General features: G+C 36.9%; 1 long non-coding RNA gene across 1 annotated transcript; it reads left to right on the top strand.

Moving 5' to 3' along the window:
* The first annotated feature begins 12,767 nt into the window (after window positions 1-12,767).
* Window positions 12,768-16,818, top strand: LOC114486911 (uncharacterized). Its single transcript, XR_003681352.1, has 3 exons — window positions 12,768-12,850; window positions 15,290-15,403; window positions 16,753-16,818. It is a non-coding gene; the product is annotated as an uncharacterized lncRNA (long non-coding RNA).
* The last annotated feature ends 5,482 nt before the right edge of the window (window positions 16,819-22,300 follow it).

Here is a 22,300-nt window from a genome sequence, read left to right as displayed (position 1 = left end):
AAATCAAAGGTACAGAAACACCAATTTTTACATCTACTAATGACAATTCGTTTTTAATGAATAATATAATTTGCTTGGAATTTTGTGGATCTCTAATGCTTAGTAGAAGCATTCATGACTTCAATTAATAACTCTCAAGATTGCAAATGATCTAAATAATTATTTTTAGAGCATTTTTCAAGGAAATTTTCCCCAAATGTTTCAACTGTGAGGAAGGAAAACATATATAATAAGAGGGGAGCTATAAACAATAAAAGACGAATATATTTTGTACTAGTGTTTACTAAAAAACAAATACTAGTAAAGAAAATGTCAAAAATGAATTTCCAAATCCTGCGTGTGTGTTTTTTACCATTCAAGATACCACTATGACTTTAATTCTAGTATTGGACTTTTGAATTTTTGTTGTTGTTATTTAGTTTAAGAAACAGCTCGTATTTTTAAAGCTCTGGAATGGTGTAAATCATTACAGTGGTTTCACATTTTCATGAGATCAAGGAAACAACAGTAAGCTCATAAAACAGATACCACTAATTATGCAGAGGAGAAGTCATAAAGTTACTGGGAGAAGCATGTTTTATATTCATGGACACATCATTAAAAGTTTAAGACATGCTATCAAGTTCTACATTTTAATACTATACCCAACAGCGTTAAACCCTTCCAACAAGAAAATCAGATTGTTTAATGATCCTTTTTTGTCACACTGGTTTTATATGTCTGCAGTTGAAGCAGATGTGGAATTTGTATTGCTGAACTTTTTAAAAATAACTGGACAATTAAAAAATCACTTTATCCCTGACAATATCTAGTTTAAAAAAGATCTGAATCATCTTTCAACATACATCTCTTAAATAAAGTGTATTTATTGAGGTAATAAGCCTTGATTCTAGATCGAATGTCTGGTTTTTTAGAATAATGATTTGGGTTTTCTTCAGAACATATAAAAACATAAGGGGGCTTAATAATGATGAATCACCTTCCAGTTTAAATTAATTTCTCAAATGCGCATTTAAACTAAGAAATAAAATAAACTCATATTTCATGGGGCACATGAAAAAAGTCTATCCTCTCACCCGGAGAAATCACAGAGAAATCCAAAAATCATACAAAAATGTTAATGGTACAGAAAGCACTTTTAAGAGATGTTCATAGCTAGACCATCACAAAGATTTGCCAACACTGGGATGCATATTTCAGCTGCAGCCTTCTTTCACTTCTCCACAAAGGGACTGAGATGCTCTATCTTCATTTGTGTACAATTCTCAAATGTTACCATTTGTACATAAGTGCTTTGCATTCCACCATTTAAGTACATCTTAGAGTCGGCTCTAGAATATACACTTTCCTGAGCATTTTAATGGGGATTTTACATGCTGATAGCTTCAAGCTTAATCTCAAAGTGAAAGTAAAATATAGTCCTGGCAAATTCAGAGATGAGACCCAAAAGGCTGCAAATGAAAGAAAAAAAGGAGAGTGATTAGTAGTTGGGGATAAGAAATAAAGCATGGGAAAAGCAAAGTCACTGAAAATACTTAGACTCTACAGGAGAGATTTATGCAACGGCTCAGAGCTTGGACTAAAGGAACCAATCACTTAAAGGAATTTGGTGAGGGTCTATTCCTGGAACTCGGTGAGGTCAGCCTTGCCGATGGACACCCATGGGAAGCAGGCAGAGAGCCTGGGGCTGCTGCCTGGTTTGGTGGGCTTACTCTGCTATCATTTCACCATTATCCAATTCTTTCTTTCTTTCTTTCTTTCTTTCTTTTTCTTTCTTTCTTTCTTTCTTTCTTTCTTTCTTTCTTTCTTTCTTTCTTTCTTTCTTTCTTTCTTTCTTCTTTCCTTCCTTTCTTTTGTTTTCTCTCTTTCTCTCTTTCTTTCTTTCTTCCTTTCTTTTTTTCCGCATTGTGGAGGACTTCAAAGGGTGAGAATGTATGGATAAAATACTGAAAAAAACATTCTCTAGCTTTAATTTTGGGACTCACCAGATCAGGACAGACCCTGGGTTACAGTTTAAAAGCTACAGTACACACATCAAAATGGACATTAGTCGTTGCATAAACACAAATTGATCAACGTCGTGAACTACAACATGAACAACATTTCCTCAAAACTAATTGTACTAAACTGAAATATAGAGGAAAAGTCAGATGATAGATCATAACTAGATAGAGAGAGAATGGGAGGGAAAGGGAGAGAGGTCATTGTTATATGCCAACTTACCTTTTGACAAAACTGTTCAGTTTATACACACACACACACACACACACACACACACACACACACACACCCACCAGCAATTACTAAACACCAGGCATTATTCCAAGCACTGTATATATATATATATAGATATAGATATAGATATAGATATAGATATAGATATAGATATAGATATAGATATAGATATAGATATAGATATAGATATAGATATAGATATAGATATAGATATAGATATAGATATAGATATAGATATAGATATAGATATAGATATAGATATAGATATAGATATAGATATAGATATAGATATAGATATAGATATAGATATAGATATAGATATAGATATAGATATAGATATAGATATAGATATAGATATATATATATATATAGATATAGATATAGATATAGATATAGATATACATAGATAGATAGAACTATTTAATCCTTTTGACAACTTCAGAGGTAGATACTATTCTTGTTCCCATTTTGTAGTGAGGAGACAGAGGTAAAGCCTGCCCAAGGTCCCAGAGCTTGTGAATAGAGAAACTGGGTTTAAAAACTAAGCAGTTTAGGAAAAGTTCTCAGAATATAATGTAATCTTGGTCTACCTCACAAATCAGGTAATATATATACGAATTACAGAGCCTTTTAATTATTTATAGGTATTCGTACCATAAGTACATTTATTTTATTAACATGCAAAAGCCTGTATGTTTCACACTATCTGAATCTCTGCTTGTGAGCAGATCTTCAGGGCAAGGCACCAAGGACATGATAACTTTTGCACTAAATCCATTTAATCTGCAAACGTGAAGAAGCACAGATTTGGCCCTTTGAGGTTGACCGATATGTAAATATTTTTAGTGAAACTACTGATACATGAACTAGCCCGGAACTGTTCTAGGCTGTCAGGAATTGGCTCTTACAAATCAGGAGCTGGTTTTAATTTAAGCACTGCAAGTGAAACACAACAAACTTAGAAGAAAACATGGTTACTCATTTGCATCTTCAATTTAATAACGCCTCTAATTGTCCGGTTACCAAAGTCAGAGCCAAAGGCTTCTTCTCTGCTAGAGGCAGCTGCTCAACAGAATGAACACTGATTTGATCTTTCTGCAGGGTCCGCGTTCATTCGCCATTCTCATGATGAATAAATAATGCCAGGATGCCGTGGAGTTGTGGACCTTGCCCTGCTTGTGAAAAGGGCTGCGTCTGTTTATTCTCAGACATTCATGATCCTAAAGGAATAAGACACCAGAGGCCTGTGAATGAGAAGGCCTTTTCAGACGTACAAAGCCTTCGCTCCTGAATGCACCTTAACCAGTTTGGAGAAAAGAGCTTTTGGCACCAAGGCATCCTTCAGGGAAGACTGATAATGATCACTAAAGACATACTCGGGGCTGCTGCCTCTCTCACTTCAAAGGTTTTCTCTCTTAATCAACATTAAATCATCATTCTGCCAGGGATATGGGGACAGCTGTACACAATCTATTTGTTTTAAAACAGATTACAGTCAGGCCCCTCTGCCAAAGTATAAACTTCTTAATGTTGCATGTGCTTTCCTATTTTTTAACTTGGAACTTTTATTTCTAATTTAGGGTCCCACATTAGCATTTCTGTCTTGGCTTATGGAGTGCATCTTCCCATAAACGCGGAGCTAATAGTTTTATCAATTATCCAGATAATTTAAACAACCAAACAGAGTAGGCCCAAACAAAACTTTTTAGAATAAATCATCCAAGTGTTTCAGGCTGAAAAATATGAAGTCTCAACTCCCTACAGCATTTTGTGTGGTGTATACACGTATCACACCAGGGTGGTTATCTTATTATTTGATATTAACCATCTCATATATGTAGTCAAGTCTCTTCTTTTTTCTTCTCAAAAGTGTAGATCCGCATGCCCTACATCTTTTACCTTTGTTTTGATCGCATGACACTGGCAAGCCTAATCCTCCTTATTCCCTGGTGGTCCTGATAAGTTGGGGATAACTACAAAGACATTTTATTACCCAATTAAAGAAAAGATTTTCTTAAAAGATAATGACCCAGGGCCCTAAATTTCACCCCTAGTTGATCTCTCCAGTTTGGTACAAAAGAATATTAAGCAACAATATCTAAAGTCAATCAAAGATCATCACTTCAAAATTATATATATTAGGTAGGTACAATATACATTAAATAGATAACAATTTCTGCTTCATTGAATTATAGTCAGCTAACATCGTCTCACTTAGCTAAATTTGGTTTGAAACAATACCATTAACAGTATAAATTATTATGTAATTAGAGAATGTTCATGTTATGTACCGTTTTTATTGACTTTTGAGTAGTTTGTTGATAATTCAGTCTGAGTCATCGCCTCCTTTGTCCTGATTACTGAATCAAACAAGAGACTTTTTACTAAATTACTTTGCTACAGTATTAGATGAGAATCAATGAATATTTCTTTTGGTCCTATAATTCTAGCATGTCTTGCTAGCAATGTCTTTTTAAATCTTTTACATTTGTGTTAGAAACATAGGAAGGAGAAGATAAATGTGGATTAGAATTTTCTTTTTTAACGCATATACCAGAAGATGTTGCTTTTATGGCTCTAAAATCGTAGGTTAATAAAAGCCCCCTCTGCTAAATCAATTTTTTTCACTTATAATTTATATTATGCAGACACTAGTGGAGGTTTTGAATGTTTATTAGAGAGGTTCATTTGGTTTCTATAGTTTTCCATCATCAAGCATTTTATAAATGAAAAATTGAAAGAAGTGAAGACCCACAGAATAGAAGGAACACAAGACCTCAGAAGATGAGTGCCTCTTTTCCCCTATTTACATTTAAAAGAGGCCAGTTGCCAGTAAAGGGAGTGCCATTAAGCTTACCTCCAAGAGTAAATATAGTCTAGAGCCCTGACGTCCTCCCACCCACATGTCCTAAGCCTGGAGACATCCAGGGATGGAAACATTTAATCATCACTCTGCTACCATCACACCTTCCAGGGCAGGAGGAAACCTCTGCCTCTGTCTGTATTTCAAGTGCTGACACATTTCACAAGTGGTTTACGGAAAGTCCAAAAGGACCCCTGCATCAAGACCATGCTAGGACAGCTCAGCAGCGGATGAGCAGAAGTTTCTACCAGAGTGCAGGAGATCTGGAAACTACTTCCCGTTTTCCCTGCTGCGTTCTCGCCTTTCCTTATTCCCAAGCCTTCAGCCCTCCTGATAAAATTTCTAACCCTTCTTACTTAGTTGTTGGGTCCCCAAACAGCCAAAAATAGTATAGTTAGAGGCAATATAACTTGGTGGTTGAAAGCATGGGTGTTAGAATCACACGCTCTACCTGAGTTCAAATCCTGGTTCTGTCACCGTTTGTGGTGTACCATTGAGATGCTACGTAAATTCTCTGATATATAATAGAAGCTACCTGTAAGAGTGCTATGAGAATTAAATGAGAAAAAAATATATAATGTGCTTAGCATAGCACTTGGAAAATATAAGTGCTCAATAAATATCATTATCACCTTATCATACATAGCATTCAGATCTGTGAAGGAAAAGCGTAAAAGCTACAAAAGAAATTATTGTGATGAATTATAGGGTGATACTATTATTCTATTATCACCAATTGGCCTATTACCATAAAAAGGATTCCAAGTACAATTCTCCTTGATTTCCCGAACAAAAATGAATATGACTCCAAAATAACGGATAACCATTAGCAGCCATAATTGGGAGAGAGGAGAAATTGACTTTATAGGTTGATTTATATGATGGTTGTGAGCAGCTGTCTTCAGAATTCCTGAAAGGACACCCAACTCCCAAGGGAAGCAATGGAAACCCTTTGATTGCTGCATTCCTCAACCACCATCAAAGTGTTTATTTAGTCTGAAAGCCTAACTGGTTCATCATCTCTAGAGGTTTTATAGCTAACAGTTTATCCTTAGGTTCAAAAATTCATATCACCAGTGGAATTTTTTCCATCAGAGCGAAATATCTAGGTTTCAACACTGAGGGAGCACATCCAAGCATTTTATGACTGGACTTCTTAGAACTTCTCAAGACTGAAATAAGAATTTTATTTGACATGTTGTGTGATGCAAACATTTACTCTTTATCTTTTCTTCAGATTCTTAATCAAAACATTTCTCTTAGTTATTTGTACTTGCAACAATCTTTGATTAGCTTCTTGTACTTTTTGTAAAGAAATCAAGTTCTATTATTTTATATAAGAAAATAATATTTTTATATCAAGTTCTATATTTTATATCAAAATATTATATATATAATTATTTTACATATTTTCATTGCCAAAGTTGCACAAAGTTGAAGATATTTGTCCTGAAATATTGAAATATCAGAGTCCTGAATATGGAGTAGGGGAAATTATGAATAATTGAAATATTAACAAAAGGTCACTTAGAGCCCCTGAAACTCAAAAACTTCATATATACTAGGGCAGGAAAATAATTGACTGAAAAATGTATTTAAAAGAAACTCAATGAAATAACCAGAAGAGGAAAAATTCCTCCTGAATAGGAGCATGTTTGAGCTGATTTGAAGAAATTAAACATAAAATGAATCATATTTCATGTCTTTTAAAGGGCAGTATTGACTAAAAGTATTGATAAAGGTAATATTCCACTCAAAAATTATCCAGGTAGTATAACCATTCTACGTATTATAACAAGACTTAATCGTATGAAAGATGCATTATGGGGCATTATCACTGGAATAACTTTATTTTGGATGGTTGAACTTCTTAAAGTAAGGCTGGGTTTCCATCCTTTGAGGCAGAGCCAGCTAAGTGGGCAAACCTAGTATCCACCAGTTCCTCTAATCTAATTATGTTTTACTAAACATAAAAGTCTATGTTTTGATGTGTTATCCTTTTCAAGAGTCAGGGGGTGATTCCTCAATAATTAATAATTCCAAGTGAATAATAAATGCTGAAATTTCTTGCCTGTGAGAATTTTTTGAAATTTCATGTAAGAAATCATTTGCTTCACCCTCATATATTGTAGGCATTTAGTCCCACAGTGTTTGCTGTGCTACATCATTTTATTCAAAGCTGCATATAGATGATTCCTTAGAATGTCCTTATTTTGTGTAAAACAAGCTATATGAAATCATTTCAACTACCTTCTCAAAATTAGAGATAAGATTTTCCAACATTTTAAATGATATGTGGGGGGGATATATTTAAGTAGAAAAATGGCTCTTATTATTCAAGGTTTTCCAAGTTTTTATAGATTTTTGGTCCACGTATGAGAAAATATAACGAAAACTGTATTAAATAATTGATCAGCAATACAAACTGTGTCCATACACAGTGAAGAGTTAGAACATTTGGGATGGGTCCATCCCAAATGCTCAGTTTCATGAACTATTTATATAATTAAGACAAAATGACATTCTAGCTTGAACTATGTGGATAACTGGTTCAATTCTCCAATTTACTGTGCAAATATAGTCACCATCAGCATGATAAAATTATATCTATTAGAAAGAGACCTCAAAAGCCTGAGCCATCCGGGTCAGAAAATTGAAAACAAAGCCAAATGTTTACTCGAAATCAAACCCAGAACTTCTTTTGAAATTCACTGAAAGAGCAATCATTTCCAATGTCTTTTCACCTTCTGGTATGAGATGGGAGTCAAACTGGAAATACTGAAACGCTTTAAGAAAGGCAGTAAAACAAAAACAAGACTTCTTGTACGACTTCCAGATGAAAGAGTTTTGAATAAGCATTTAATCATGTGGATCCTGGTTCAAGCCAAGCTGAACCTCAAAGGTTTACCTGTGCTCATTATTTAGAATTCACTAAGGAATGGAAACTCATTGCATCTACTGGGAACACTGACGGTGAAATGATTTCTTAAGGAAACTGAATGTTTATGTTAAGCCCATAGTTGTGGTCCATCTGGCAAAAGGGAGCAGAAGAACGCTGCAGTTCTGCCAGGCTGTTTGGAGGGGGGTTTGTTTTCAAATCCTGTGCTCTCGAAACCTTGAGACGTTTTATTCTTGCACAGGCTTTTAAGTCTGAATCAATGTGCCAGCTAATTTTCCTAGCTGATTTTAAATTTCTGTCAATTTGTATAATGGAAGTCTGTTCTGATTTTTAAAAATGCTCTTGGAAAGGTAGTTGTTTAGGATATGACAAGGAATATTAATAAAATGAAATAGTATTAGTTACCTATGAATTGTTCACAAAGCACACATTTGACAAATCACAATTTAAAGTTAAGTGGGGTAGTGAGCCTATTAAGAAGGCTTACCTCCAAAGGTAATTTTGAACTTGTCGTATTTTGCAATCGAGTCAACATTGACGGTCCGCCACATTGGCAAATCAACCCAGTAAAACCCATACTTTCTACTGTGTCGTGAAGATGCAGCCAATAATCAAAGAGGAAAAAAAATCAGGATTTTTCCTGTAAACAGAATTCTCCTTCAGAACACCAGGGTCAACTTTCCCGAGATCTTGTCTTAAGACTCACCGGAGAATCTAAACTGAATAAATTGGCACTACCTAGAGGTGGCTCTAACGTAATTTGGCATATATCCAGAGCTGATTTTATTTCTCTTTCCTTTTAGAAGGTGACAGCACCTCTTCCCTGAGACAGGATACCCAAGCACACTGTATACACACTCTGAAAGATCATGCTTACAACTGTCACGTGAAGGAACTTACAAAGTTATATTTCCACACTGTTTTGGCTATCCTCCACATCCTGACAGTAACCAGACTATATGTTTCACTTGTTCTGAAGCCATATATAAACAATAGAATGATATAAAGGATAAAACAAACTGCTTTCCAAAAATGAAGTCTGTAAATCACACAGTGCAGCAAGTTTTGCTTCCAAAACATCTAAACTCTTCCCAGTTGCCAGTAATATCTACCACAGAAGAGTCACTGAATTACTTTCAATAGGGACTGGCTAATCTTATCAAAGGCAATTACTGAAAACTGAAAAAAAAATTAGAGGTCCTGGGAATATTACTTTAAAGAGTTTATCATAGATGAAGTTAATAGCACCACGAAAAGGGGGTGCTTTACTCAAGCACTAGAAAAAGTACCCTCTTATTGAGAACCCAGACAATGGGGGGAGTGAAATCAATGTTGATATTCTACGGCCACTGTGCACTGCCATCCTTAGTAACTCTGCCTGGAAGAATCTGAAGGTCATGTGTTTAGGTTTTTTAAAAAAATTAAACTCTTTTATGGAAGTATAACATACATACATAAAGTTCAAGAATCATTTCAGCTCAGTGAATTTTTGCCAGGTAAATATTCTAACTGATCACACCCAAATCAAGAAACAGATCATTACCTGCATCTTAGAAGACCCCCTCATGGCCCCTCCAAGTCACCATCCCATCCTCTTCAAACACCATGAATTGCCTGTTCGGGAAGCTTAAATAAATATAGAATCACACAGTATATGCTCTTTTGTGTCTGTCTTCAGACATAATTCGCTTAAATTCCATTTGCGAGATTTGTATGGGTTGTGGCATGGGTCAGATCCTCTTTCTTTTTCACGGTTCAGAGTGTCCATCTTGTGAATATACCACAATGCATTTGTCCCTTCTACAGCTGCTGCACATTTGGGTCATTTCCAGTTTTGTACTCAATGCTGTTCTCGGTACAATCATGCTTGTCTTTGGGTGAACACTTTTGTGTCTTCCTGTGGTAGGTATACCTAGAGGTGGAATTTTGGGGTCATAAGGGATGCACATCTTGAAAGCGGTCCCGTCAAAAGACACCCTGACACCACCGACAGTTATCAGGGCTCTGGTCACTCCACACCCTCACTAAGAGTTGAAGTGGTCTTTTCCATTGTCGCCCTTTAATTGCTAGGTAGTGGTATACCATGTGGGTTTTCTGGTGATTAATGAGGCTGTACAGCTCTTCATAGGGATCGTGCTCATTTGCATATATTCCTTTGTGAAGTATCTGTTCAAGCCTTTGCATAGCTCAGTTTTGCTTCAAATATTTCACTTTTCTCCCCTTACCAGTGAGAACTTTATATTTGGGGAAGAGCAACTCAGAGCAGTCTTGTGCCAAATCACATCTGGCTCACTCCAACCTCACAGTTCCACTAGGTAGGTCTCACTTAGCTACCCCGTCCCTTTTTAATCAGGGAGGATTCGGAGTCTCAGAGAGGGTAAGTAACGGATCAAGAAGGCAACACAGTTCATAAGACCCAGAGCTAGGGTGTGAACTCAGGGTTTTCTTTAAGTTTCTGATCTTTCCATTTGAAGTATTGAATCTAGGAAAAGGTGTCATAACCAAAGGAATAAACTCCAACCCATGATGAGGACTATTCAAAGGGAAATATTTGAAGAATACTTTTGCATTTATTCTCACGTCTTTGGTACAGTTAATATTCTACTGAGGAGAGAAGTTATTCAAGTCAGTAAAGTCCCAGCCCAGCAATGCTTACGGAGCCGCAGAATAGAATTACACTCTCAGAAGCCAGGCGTCCTTAGCCATATATATTTACAATGTTACTCGTCCTTTCCACAGAAACTTGAGGGAGTACCACATGTGACACTTCTACAGATCGCTAAGTTAAAGTCAGGAACACAGAACTTCAACTTCACATTTTATCCATGAAATTCTCCTGGTGGAGACACATTTTACTGACTCATTCGACTGAAGAGAGTTAACTTGCTGCTCTAGGTTTCCTGGGCCTTTTAGTAAATTTCAAACACAGAAGATGTTCCTTCAATTTAGACGATGTTTATTATTATTTTTTAATTGGAAGTTATTTTGAGTTCATGAAACTCATTCTCAGTTAAAAAACATTTTTTTAACTAATGTATTTATTTGGCTGCGTTGGGTCTTATTTGCAGCACACGGGCTCTCTAGTTGTGGCACACGGGCTGTAGAGAGCACAGGCTTAGCTGCCCCGTGGCATGTGGGATTTTAGTTCCCCGACCAGGGATTGAACCCACATCCCCTGCCTTGGAAGGAGGATTCTTCACTACTGGACCATCAGGGAAGTCCCTAGATGATGTTTAAATTGAGAAGGAAAGAAAAGGCAGAAAGGAAATCTGTCATGCCGCGTTCTCTGAAAATCAGTTCTGCAATTAAAAATGTTTGAAAAATACTAGATTAGACACAGTTAAACTGTTTGCTTTGCAGCATACCTTCTGCAGAACTTTCAATATCTCAGTATCGCCATCTGTCTCCTAGGAGGTGATAGAGTGTGTAACTGTGTCAAAATGTATTTTACCGTAGGATTTTTTTTTAATTTTACACATTAACATCTACGAGCTACTGGTGTTCAACAGACCATGGTTTAGAAAATTCTGGCTTTTTTTTAAAGGCCAGACACAATGAGGAAGCACATAAAAGTTGAGAACAAGTTAACACAAATATCAGACTATCAAGAGGAACCCACAAGCCAAAGAACAGCATTTTAAGGGAGACACTTGGAAAAGTAGCTGTCACAGGCCAGTGGCTAGAACCATGCCCAGTTTCTGGTAGAAACTCGGTGAATTTGCGTTGAATGATGAATGGGTGAATATGAGTCAGCTGTTCTGTTTAGAGAAATACTGATATGTTTTAAAGAAAACACATCACTATTTCTTTTCCTTGTCCTATGCAGACTCAAAGTTACAGAAAGAAAGGGGGAAGAAGTGAAAAAATACTTCAAAATGTTGGTGTCTTTATTGAAATTAGGCAAAAAAATTGTGCAAGTTTGTCTATCCCTTTTTTAATAAATATTTGATGAAAGAAGGAATAAATAAAGAGAAACTCAGAGCAAGAAGGAGGATTGTTTGTGGAAGGGACACTAGTACAGAGCCAAGGAACCAGACCCTCAGGAATAAAGACCACACATGCGTGTGCCTGCGTGCACACACACGCACACACACGCACACACACACGCACACACACACACACAAATATCAAGTATCCTTTAGAAAAATTTCCTGACTCTCTCGAGGCAAACATTCAACTATTTTCACTCTATCTCTATGAAGTAGATATTGCTAAAGGCAGGAGAACATATGTGATGTGGGGAGATTTTGATATGGTTTTGAATTTTTCAACCACAAATACTCCAAATTTATGTTGGACAACAGGACTGAATTTTAACAGGGGAGAATGGGAAAAGACAGTCGGTCATTTAGCTCTTGAATTATTTTTCTCTAGCATGTCTCTGTACCTCCCCAAACCTTTTCTTCTCTGCTTCCTTCTCTATGACCTATTTTGGTTATTTCTCGTTTTGATCTTCCTTGTCTTACTAAGAAAACGTGGTGATTAAAAAAAAGAATTCATAAAAATAGGGAAACGGATCAAAGACATTTCTGGTGAAAGAGATTTCCAGTTGAACATTAGAAGTGAAAAACTATGTGTAGCCTAAAGTTCTTCCCAGAAATATTCTTAAGTTTAAAAACTAGTAGCAGTGAATGCTGTTTTCTTCCGAATTTCATGGGGTCACATGTGTGGAGAGGCCCAGAATAGACTCTTGGCCACAGATGCGTTTGTTCATCAATCCAATGCCTGGTTTTTTTTTTGCTTTCTCTACAGTGAAAACCCACGATTCCAGCCCTGTCGTTTTTGAACCATGACTCCTTGTACTTTCTCAAGCAAGGTGCCAGCGCTGGTTCCAACCATTACTGAAAAAAGAGGTTAAGAGAGAGTAAAAATGCGAGTATAAATGCATGGGCAAAATATAAATGTCTTCCCCGCCGCCTTGAGCTGCTGCATAAGCTTCTGCAGCTTAGTGGCAGTTCTCAAGAGCAGCACCGTGTCTTTTCGTCCCGTGTATAAATTTGCTCCGTAAATTAAAATGTTGGCTTGTTCTCCCCTGGCGTTTAAGAAGGTGAGTGATGCCCTTGGGGGAGTATGTTTGTGTAGAAATGTGTCATAAAAGATGATGTCTTGGCCCAAGAAACTCGAGGTCCAGGTTTAGTCATCTGTTAAAAACAACAACAACAACAAAAAAACCCCAACCGGAGTTAAGCATAACTAACACATCAGGAGAGTAAGGCTCTTGCCAAATGTAACTTTCTTTTGAGTCTGAAATGTCAGCTTTCACCCTGTGTTTTTAAGGAATATGTTTAGCATTTTCCTTTAAAGAGTTTCCCTGCTGATCTGGATCATTTTTTTAAGTTGGAAAACAAAGCGATAAATGTTGTCTGTTTTTCACCAATAAAGACCTTAGAATGCTATCCATTGATTATCCTCCTCTGGTGGATTTATTGGATAATTATGGATTCAGTTCAATGTGCCATTTATTTTCTGAAGTGACTAGGATTTGGCAGGTTTTGTGTATCCATTTATACTCTCGTTTTGGGGCTTAAACATTAAAATATAGGTAATAGTGAGGAACTGCTTTTTTGACCATCTTCTTCCTATCATTTGTGTTACTGGTTTTCATTTTACCTGTTAAGTAAAATGAGTAGGTCTGTGCCATCCATCCACAGAGCTCTTGGGCAAATCACATTTTAGTGAAAGCCCCAAAGACAAATATCAAAAACAGATTGGCTTCATCCCATCCCATGATGTTTCCCAGAAAGTGGTTCCCATAATGTTCTGATTTTCTTACACTAGTTAATCTATTTTTTTTTTCAGGCAGAAATAAAATCCACATTTCAGGTTGACAAATATTGCCACTTAGGGTGATTAATTTAACATATATTAGGTGGTCACGTATGCTGATAATGTGCTATTTCAGAAGCGACTCTATTACAGAAGTGTGCTATAGATGCAGATTTTATAAACCTAAAAGGAAATGATAACTCAGAAAAGGGTTGAAAGCATTACATGCACCGAAAATCTTTAATGGAAGTTTTCTAAACATTCACCAAAAGTCTTATCAATGGTTTAAGATCTCCAGGGAATGCCTGGATTGATAAAGATGTCCCTGGGAAGAAGATGAAATCTTACTATTTTTCTGTAGGGACAGTAGAAAATTACTACCAAATCATTCGCTAAGTGCCACTCAGCCTATGCTTGTAAAGATGAAATAAAATTCCTGATGTTCTGAGCTACACACGAACATTGTAAATTGTGTGTTAGCTTAGTCTCACATGCATGAACACTCATGCAAAACTCAAGTATATTCTGCTCAGATTTAAATTCATGCTCATGGATTCAAAGTACTATCTGGAAATTTCACCGTCTTAAAGTCAAAAAAGCTTGTTTCTAAATTCACTGACCACATAAACACTGTCTTCCTTCTCTGGGCCATTCTTATCTATTAAGTGGAGATGCTCGTTCATGAACATTTAAATAATGCATTCTTCGCTCACTTTTATTGACTGTCTCTGATAATAACCTGAGGTGCCATCTGCTTTATTTGGTCATAAACGCAGCTGTCAAGGACAGTCATGAAGAGAAAGTCATAGTCTGAGTGACCTGTCATGCTTTCGGCACAAAACTTTCTTTAACGTTTTTCTATTTTGTGGTAGATTTACATCAACATAAATCTGATTCATCATCTCTGTTAAGAGTCTCTTCTTTGGGTGATCACTTAATTTCTTTTCCCTCCTTCTTTTTTTAAGGATGTCAACCTTTTGTAGAATTTGCTGGTTTTCAAACTCTCTTGATACTTCAGCCAGCGGTAAAATTTAAGATCTTAGAAGTGGACACGACCACAGGAATAGGCATATTCCTCCAGTATTAGAGCAGGCAGACACCCAGCTGATGCAAATCTCTCCAGGCCCACAAGAGAACAAGTACTTGATCGCTCACTGCAATTATTTTTCAAAAGCAGCTCTCGAGTTGTACATTACGGAAAAGAACTCCATCATAAGCCTGTGCTTGTTGCAGGGGATGGTGAAGATCCCACAGTTACTGCTGCTGCTTTCTGCACCCAGAACACATGCAACTTTCTCAATTACAGACAAGGAAGTTCTCCTGGAAGGCTACAAAGATAAACAAAACAGTTGCTTTTCTTTACCATAAAGATGAACAAGTTAAAATTCTGTTAATGAGTAGAGCTTGCTGTGTGGGTTTGTTTTTTTTTTTTTTTTTCCTCTCTCTCTCCCTAAGTACAAAAGTAAAATTTTAAGTCTATGAAAGTCATCTTCTTATAATAGCTGACTTTAATTGAACGTTTCCAGCTTGTTACAGGATGAACTGGAAAGGTGGGCTTGAAGGACAGAGTCTTCAGAAAACCAAAAGACATCGTAAACAAGATAAAGCGAGCCCGCAAAATACGATAGGACGAAAAGCAGGTGGGAAGTAAATCTGTGTGCAATCATCACCGTACATATTAGATTCCACTCATTTTAATTCCATTTTCACTTCAGATTACGTGTTGGAATTTTTTTCCGCAGTAAATGCTTCCAATGTGAAACGATGGAAGGTGCCTAGTAAAATTAGAAGGGGGAAAATACGGCGAAAATCTGAGTGATAGCATTCTCTTGCTTTCAAATGCTGATCTAATGATTCATAAGGCAAAGCATTACAAGGTGTAAAAGTTAAAATATTTTCTTTCCTTGGCCGTTTCCTCCTTCACCCCACAACCTCCATCCCTCCTACTTTTATTGCCTTTTAAAGTAAAGCTCATTTTTTTCAGCCCTCTTGAATCCTTTTTGATGAGGGTCTCGTTACACTGGCAACAGCCCAGCTACCGCTTTCAACGGAACTTCTGCAAATAGGCACCGAGGAGTTTCTGCATTTTGTTTGAAGCCTAAACTGGTCCCTCAATGCACTCACGATTTCCTGAGTAAAAGGGGAAAGCTAGAAATTGAGCTTGGCCATTCACTGAAAGTGTCAGTGTTTTAAATTCACTTTTACTAAAACATTCATCTCCCCCTTTTAAAAAGATAAAACTGATGATTGGTCACGAGGTAAAGGAACAGGAACTCAACGTCAGAGACTTAAACGAATGAATGCTCTATAGTTTGTCTAATGGCACTAGTTTGTGATCACTGGTAACGTCTGAGCAGGGGTGGAGTGGAAAACAGGGATAATACCGGGAAAAGGACAATTATAGAAAAAGAAATGCAAAATAAATATAAAGAAGAATAGAGAGTGCAATGGAAAATAATTTAAATAATAATAAAAGAAAAATGTTCCTAATACACATCTGAGGTATATGGCTGTTCATTCTACTTCATTTTTGATGTTTGGAAAATGTGATTTTTTTGTTGTTTGTTTCTTCAATGTGGGGAATCGAGTAAAACCTAAAACAAAATTTTAAAAATTTAAAGTAATCAAGAAGATAATAAGAAAGGTGACGGAAAAGGGAATTACTAATTTCTTTCACTGTAAAATGTATATATATCTTCGAAATAACATGTGGGAAGAAAACAGAGGATCAAGACACACACAGAAGCAGTGCCCAGCTGGAGTCCCTGTGGTATCCACATCTGTTCCTTTCCCCCATTCTAACAAGCATCCAGGTGAGTAATTCTCAAGGAAGCCACCGAGGACACTGGCAACCGATGTGCCACAGGTTTCCCACTGATAAAATACCAGCAGCTTTTTTCCATTCCTCAAGAAAGACCTAGTTAGTGTTCGTGGATAATATGTTTTCAATTTCAAATTTTATTCACATAAATTTTTCTTCAACTTTTAGAACCTACAACTGTCTACCAGCAACTTCCAGCAAAGGACAAAGCAAATAACCAGCACAAAAACTCAGCATAAGAATACTTGTTTCCAAGGACTCATAAATCAAGGCTGTAATTGTATACAGTCATCCCTGTGTTTCTATGGGGGAATTTGTTCCAGGACACCCTCCCCCCACTTGCAGATACCAAAATATAAAATGACGTAGTATATGCATGTAACCTAGGCACATCCTCCCATATACTTTAAATCACCTCTATATTATTTACAGTACCTAATACAATGTAAATGCTATGTAAATCGTTGCAAATATGTAGTTTTGCTTTTGGGAACTTTCTGGAATTTTTTAAACAATATTTTTGATCCTCAGTTGGCTGAAGCTGCGGATACAGAACCCACAGATCTGGAGGGCCAACTCTATATATAGTCAGATTTTATGCTAGCACAAAAAATTCTTAGTTTATATGATGTAATATTTTCTGGTTTTCTATAAAGAACATCCCAACTTTGGAGTAGGCTTTCACTTCAAGAAGTTGGAGAAGCACCAGTATGAAGATAGTATTAATTTAAAGCCATGTCCTTAAAACAGAACAAAACAAAACAAAAACCCTTACCTTACTGTCCAATTGACAACAATGATAGAAGAGGATTCTCTAATCAAGCAATAATTAGGCACTTGGAACAAAGACCCAGTGACCTTTGACTAGCTAATAATTTGTGCTTTCCCTGGTCAAAATGGAAAGGTAGGAGGGGCTTGGTAGAAAGTTTTCTGTGTATTTCAGCTGAAAAAGAATGGAACTGTCTCTTGGCTAAAAGTAATTATCAACCCTGATATCATGATGTCTTAAAATTCTACCTTTTAGATCATCCCTTTGATTTATGGTACTGTGGTCCTAACTAAGATGATGTTTATCAACATTAATACGGAAAATCCTCGGTAGTGTAGAAGATTAAGGAAAGGTCAGCCAGACTGCTCTTTACAAAATGTGAGTCCAGAGTGTCTTGTAAATGTGCACATAGTAGATGCACACTAAACGTTGCCTGGCAGGAAAGACAAGCCTAGAAACCAGGTGAGCACCGACCCTGAGAAAATCAAGTGCTGGAAGGGGCGTGGCCATGCCGACCACGCCTCCCAGCTGCGCCCCGAGCTGCCGCCTCCCCGGCGCCCGGTCAGTTTTCTCACCTCCCATCACCATCGCTCAGCCTGATGAGCAGTTCAAGGTGGCGAGTCTGAAAAGAGTTAGGGCTTTTAACAAGCAAGTCAACCTCTCTTTTGAAAGTCTTCCTTTTCTTTCAGTTTTGCTCTGAGCGTTAAGAACGTTCCCTTCTTCTCTGTTAATAAGAAAAAGCAGAACCCGTGGGAAAGGTCAGTGCTCTCCAGGTCAGGGCCACGCCAACGGAAAAAGAAAAAGCTCTTTGAGGAGAATCCAGCCTTTATTTGCGTGACTCGATGCCCACCACTGAACTGGTTTTTGAAGTTGCAGAGATAAATTCTATGTTATCAAAGAAGAAGGCCTAGCTAAGCCTGAGTCTCCTGACAACTGAGATCCACTGTCTTCTGCAGAAAGTCTCTTAGGATCCCAGGGCTCAGCCCCACATCCAGAGAAGCCCCCACAGGATCCCAGTGTGCTGCCCACCTGTGCGTGTGTTTTGGGTCAGGAGAGAGGCCCGTCCGCACTCTTGGTTTTGCAGCAAACCTGGCAGGAAGCAGCAACTGGACCAGGGGTATAATGGGGGTGGGGTGTTCTCTTAACCACTGGGGAGGGCGCAGCCAGCCTAAAACTGGCAAAAAGCAAACATAGTGCTTCCTCTCACACCTTATTTCAAGATCCAGAAGTTGATTCCAGGATAGAAGAATCAAGAAACTCAGCTGCTCTCCCTTCGAATTTTGCTTTTTCATCAGCAGGTTATAAATTGTAACATCCTCCCTGCTTAGCAAACAGTTAACTCTGAAGTAGGGAATTTTTTTCCTCCTTAGAGGGTAATATGATATTTTCCCTTTTCTCAGCCTCCCTTATGCATAGAGGAACTGTCTTAAAGAATAAGCATTATGATGGAAGGTACACATTGTGGTTTGTAAAATGCTGAAGTTTTTTACTCAATTTCTTTTATGCCAGCTTTTCGATATGACTGAAAGCATGTTCTTATAATTATTTAAAGTTTTATCCTAAAGTTTTGTTCTCCTTTTTAACTTCTCGCTTGTGTTCTGCATAACCTGATAATCTGTATATCTGATACGTAAAAATAGATATGCACGTTTGTCTCCTAAAAAGGTTTTCTTCCGATAGATCCAAGTGTCAGTAAGTAGACACACCCTGTGATTCAGAAGGTGATTTAGAGCCCCAAGAAACCAGCGATGTGGCAGTACTTTGAAATGGGGGCGCTATCTTCAATTTTTAAGAAATCCAATGAAAAATAATTTTAAAATTATGAAAAAATACAGGCAAGAATACCAGGATTTGAGGAAGGCAGCTTAGTAGATTTATTCTGGAAAAATGGTTATTTATCTGAGATGAAGTCCCATATTCTTTAAATGGCTCTAAAGGTAGATGTTTTTATAAACGAAATTAATTAACAAATTCCTATGTTTGTGAATGTATGCTAAGCAAATGTATAATGAAAATAAAATACATCAATTATTTTTTAAGCATATACTTCAAACCTATTATCTCAACAAACAAAGCTGGAAATGTATGATTCCATTCAGAAGACACCTGCTAGATACTGAAACTAAATTTCTATCCATCTGTTAAAAGCTTGCCTCATGGATTTAGATTTTTTTATGCCCCAACATGTGCCAACGTAACAAATGGATATAATTCCCTTTTTCAGGCCATTCACATCTTAAATTTCTCCTTTATTGTGTGTTTGGCTCAAGTTCATTTTGGACAAGGTAGAGCACATGTAAATAAACAGCATTTCATGGTTGTTTTGCCGACTAAAATTGTAGCACAATTAACAGCTTTCTTCATTTACACAATCTCCCAGAAGTTTCAATAGCAAAATATGGTCATTAATATTCCATATTTGGTATTTCCAAATCCTTTTTCTTTAGAATTGTTTAGTGACGCTGAGATGATCAGAAGCATGCATTCTGTGAGGAAATTCTTCAGATTGATAACACTGTGACAGCTACCTCACTGAGGAGGCTGAGGCTCTGGCTCGGGTTAGAAAATTCTTTTTTAGAAGCACAGTTTCGATTCGCAGCAGGAATGACTCAGCCTCTGGTGGCATATTGTGTATCGAATGCGCAGTGATTCAGCCTGGGGCAGCTGGGGGTATTGTAGAGAGGGTAGATTTTCTTATAAAAATATCAGGGGGGTTTTCCCAAATTTATTCCTACAATGTATTCAAGAAACAAGTATCATTCCTATCGTATCTGCAAGACAAAAATGTTTTTGTCATTTCCAAGAAATCAAGTCAATATTAACCTTGAAATATCTGGCTTACAGTTCATCTAGAGAAAATGGCCTGTTTATTCTGGGTAAGTAAAAAAGAAAAGACTAGTAAAATTATTTATTTTTTATTGGGTATTTCCAGAGAAGAAATTGATTGATTTTCTTCCGACTTTTTATTTGGAAAACTATCAAACCTACGGAGTTAAAAGAATAGAATGAATACCAGTATATCTTAGATTCTCCCTTTTTAAATACTTTGCATCAGTTGCCGTTACTTTCCTCCTCTCTCTCTATGTATATAAGCTTTTTCATGCTTATCCCTTCGAAGGTCAGTTTCAGTCAACATAACGCTTCAACTCTAAATACCTCAGCGTATATCCCCTAAGAACAAAAACGTTCTCCCGCAAAACTGCAATAGCACAACACGCCCGAGAACCTGCTCTACAGCCCTCAGTGCTTTATTGTTTTGATCCAGGAGTCAATCAAGAATCACACACTGTATTTAGCTGCCGTATCTCTAGACTCCTTTAATCTGGAATGAGTTTCTAATCGGACAAAGTGAAAATGCATATTTTCAAAACTACTCAGCCTCTAGAGTTTTGTCAATTAATCCTGGCAGCAAATAATCATGAAATCAACCTTTAAAACCTGGCCTTGTACCTAACTTAAAAAAAAAAAAATTATAATCACTTCGCTAGAAAAATTCCTTCCAAATTCAACTCGCCTCAACTACTGTGAGGTAAAGAATATAAAGAAGCAAATTTGAAAGTAAGCAGGTGCTGGGGCCATACGGACCCCGTACACGGAGTTCGGCACCTTGAATTGAACCCAGAATTGAACTGGCCATCAGCCCAGCTTACAGAGGACAAGGTAAACGTGCTGGAGAGAGAGTAGAGCCAACAAAATAAAGAGTCATTTTAACTGGTACCTCACTACTCAAACCCTCCACCCTCCCCTCTCACCAAAATCCTCAATGGCATTTTACACAAGAATTTGAACACATTCTTACAGCAGTTTTATGAATATTACTGATGAATTCGATTATGCTAAATTTAGGTTACTTATCAGACTACTTCTCTTCCTCACAGTTAACATATTTTGAGAAAAGCACATCCTTTTTGGCAATAAGCTTGCTGCTCGTTATTCCCTTTGGGAGGAAATCTTCACTTTATTAGAAATGCAGTGCTAAAAAGGTATCCAAACCATCAATATCAAGACAGGTTATAAATGAATTTTGTGTCTCATACCCAGATGCATGTGTGTGTAAAAGCACATATTTTGGTATGATAAAGCGTTAACACATTTTTAGCACTTGATAAACAAATATGCCACGTGTAATACCTTTTTTAGCAAAATACATATATGGCAACCAAATTCATAAATATTCTCAAGTTATTTCCAAATCTTGTGTCATAAACATATGAAATATTTTGGTTCACCTGAACTGTAAGTGTTCATCAAAAGGAAAGGAGCTATTATGGTGATAGGCAAGTAATAGAAATATTGCTGTTTTTCTGTTTCTAATGTTTATGTGAAACTCAAAATCAGAGATAAACTGGGTTTCGGTCTATCTGAAATCCAGATAGACTAAACGGTGATAGACAAAGGCAGTTACCTTCCAGTTTGGGGGGGTTTGTAGTGCCACCTAGTGTTTAACTTTGTAATGAACCTGTGTTTGAGCATCATGACATCAGTTGCACAACCTGGAACAGATCCGTGGAGAGGGGAAAAGTACAACACTTTTCAGACAAAAAATTTCTTAACCTCTTTATTCTTAAGTTCTCCCACTGTCATTATAAAAAAACTGGTCTGTACATGAAAATACCAAAAATATCGCATATTAAAAAGTAATACTCGTGAAGATAATTTGTGTATATATGACACGCATTTGCATTCAGAATTGATTTTATTATTATTTGGGATGAATACAAATACATTTAAAAGGTATAAACCCTGATAAGACAAGTATATTAATATCTTCCAAGCTTATTCCATTGATATTTACCTAAAATATTACTACTGATTTTTTTTTCATTTTTAAAAGTTACTTCACATAAAACAATCTAGTTTGGATAACATGCTTTAAAGATTTTTTTTTTTTTTTTGTGGTATGCGGGCCTCCCTCTGCCGCGGCCTCTCCCGTTGCGGGGCACAGGC

Source organism: Physeter macrocephalus, chromosome 9 (genome assembly GCF_002837175.3).
Source record: "Physeter macrocephalus isolate SW-GA chromosome 9, ASM283717v5, whole genome shotgun sequence".
NCBI classification, from domain to species: domain Eukaryota; kingdom Metazoa; phylum Chordata; class Mammalia; order Artiodactyla; family Physeteridae; genus Physeter; species Physeter macrocephalus.
Note: the sequence above shows the minus strand (reverse complement) of the source record. Positions and strands in the feature narration are given on the sequence as shown.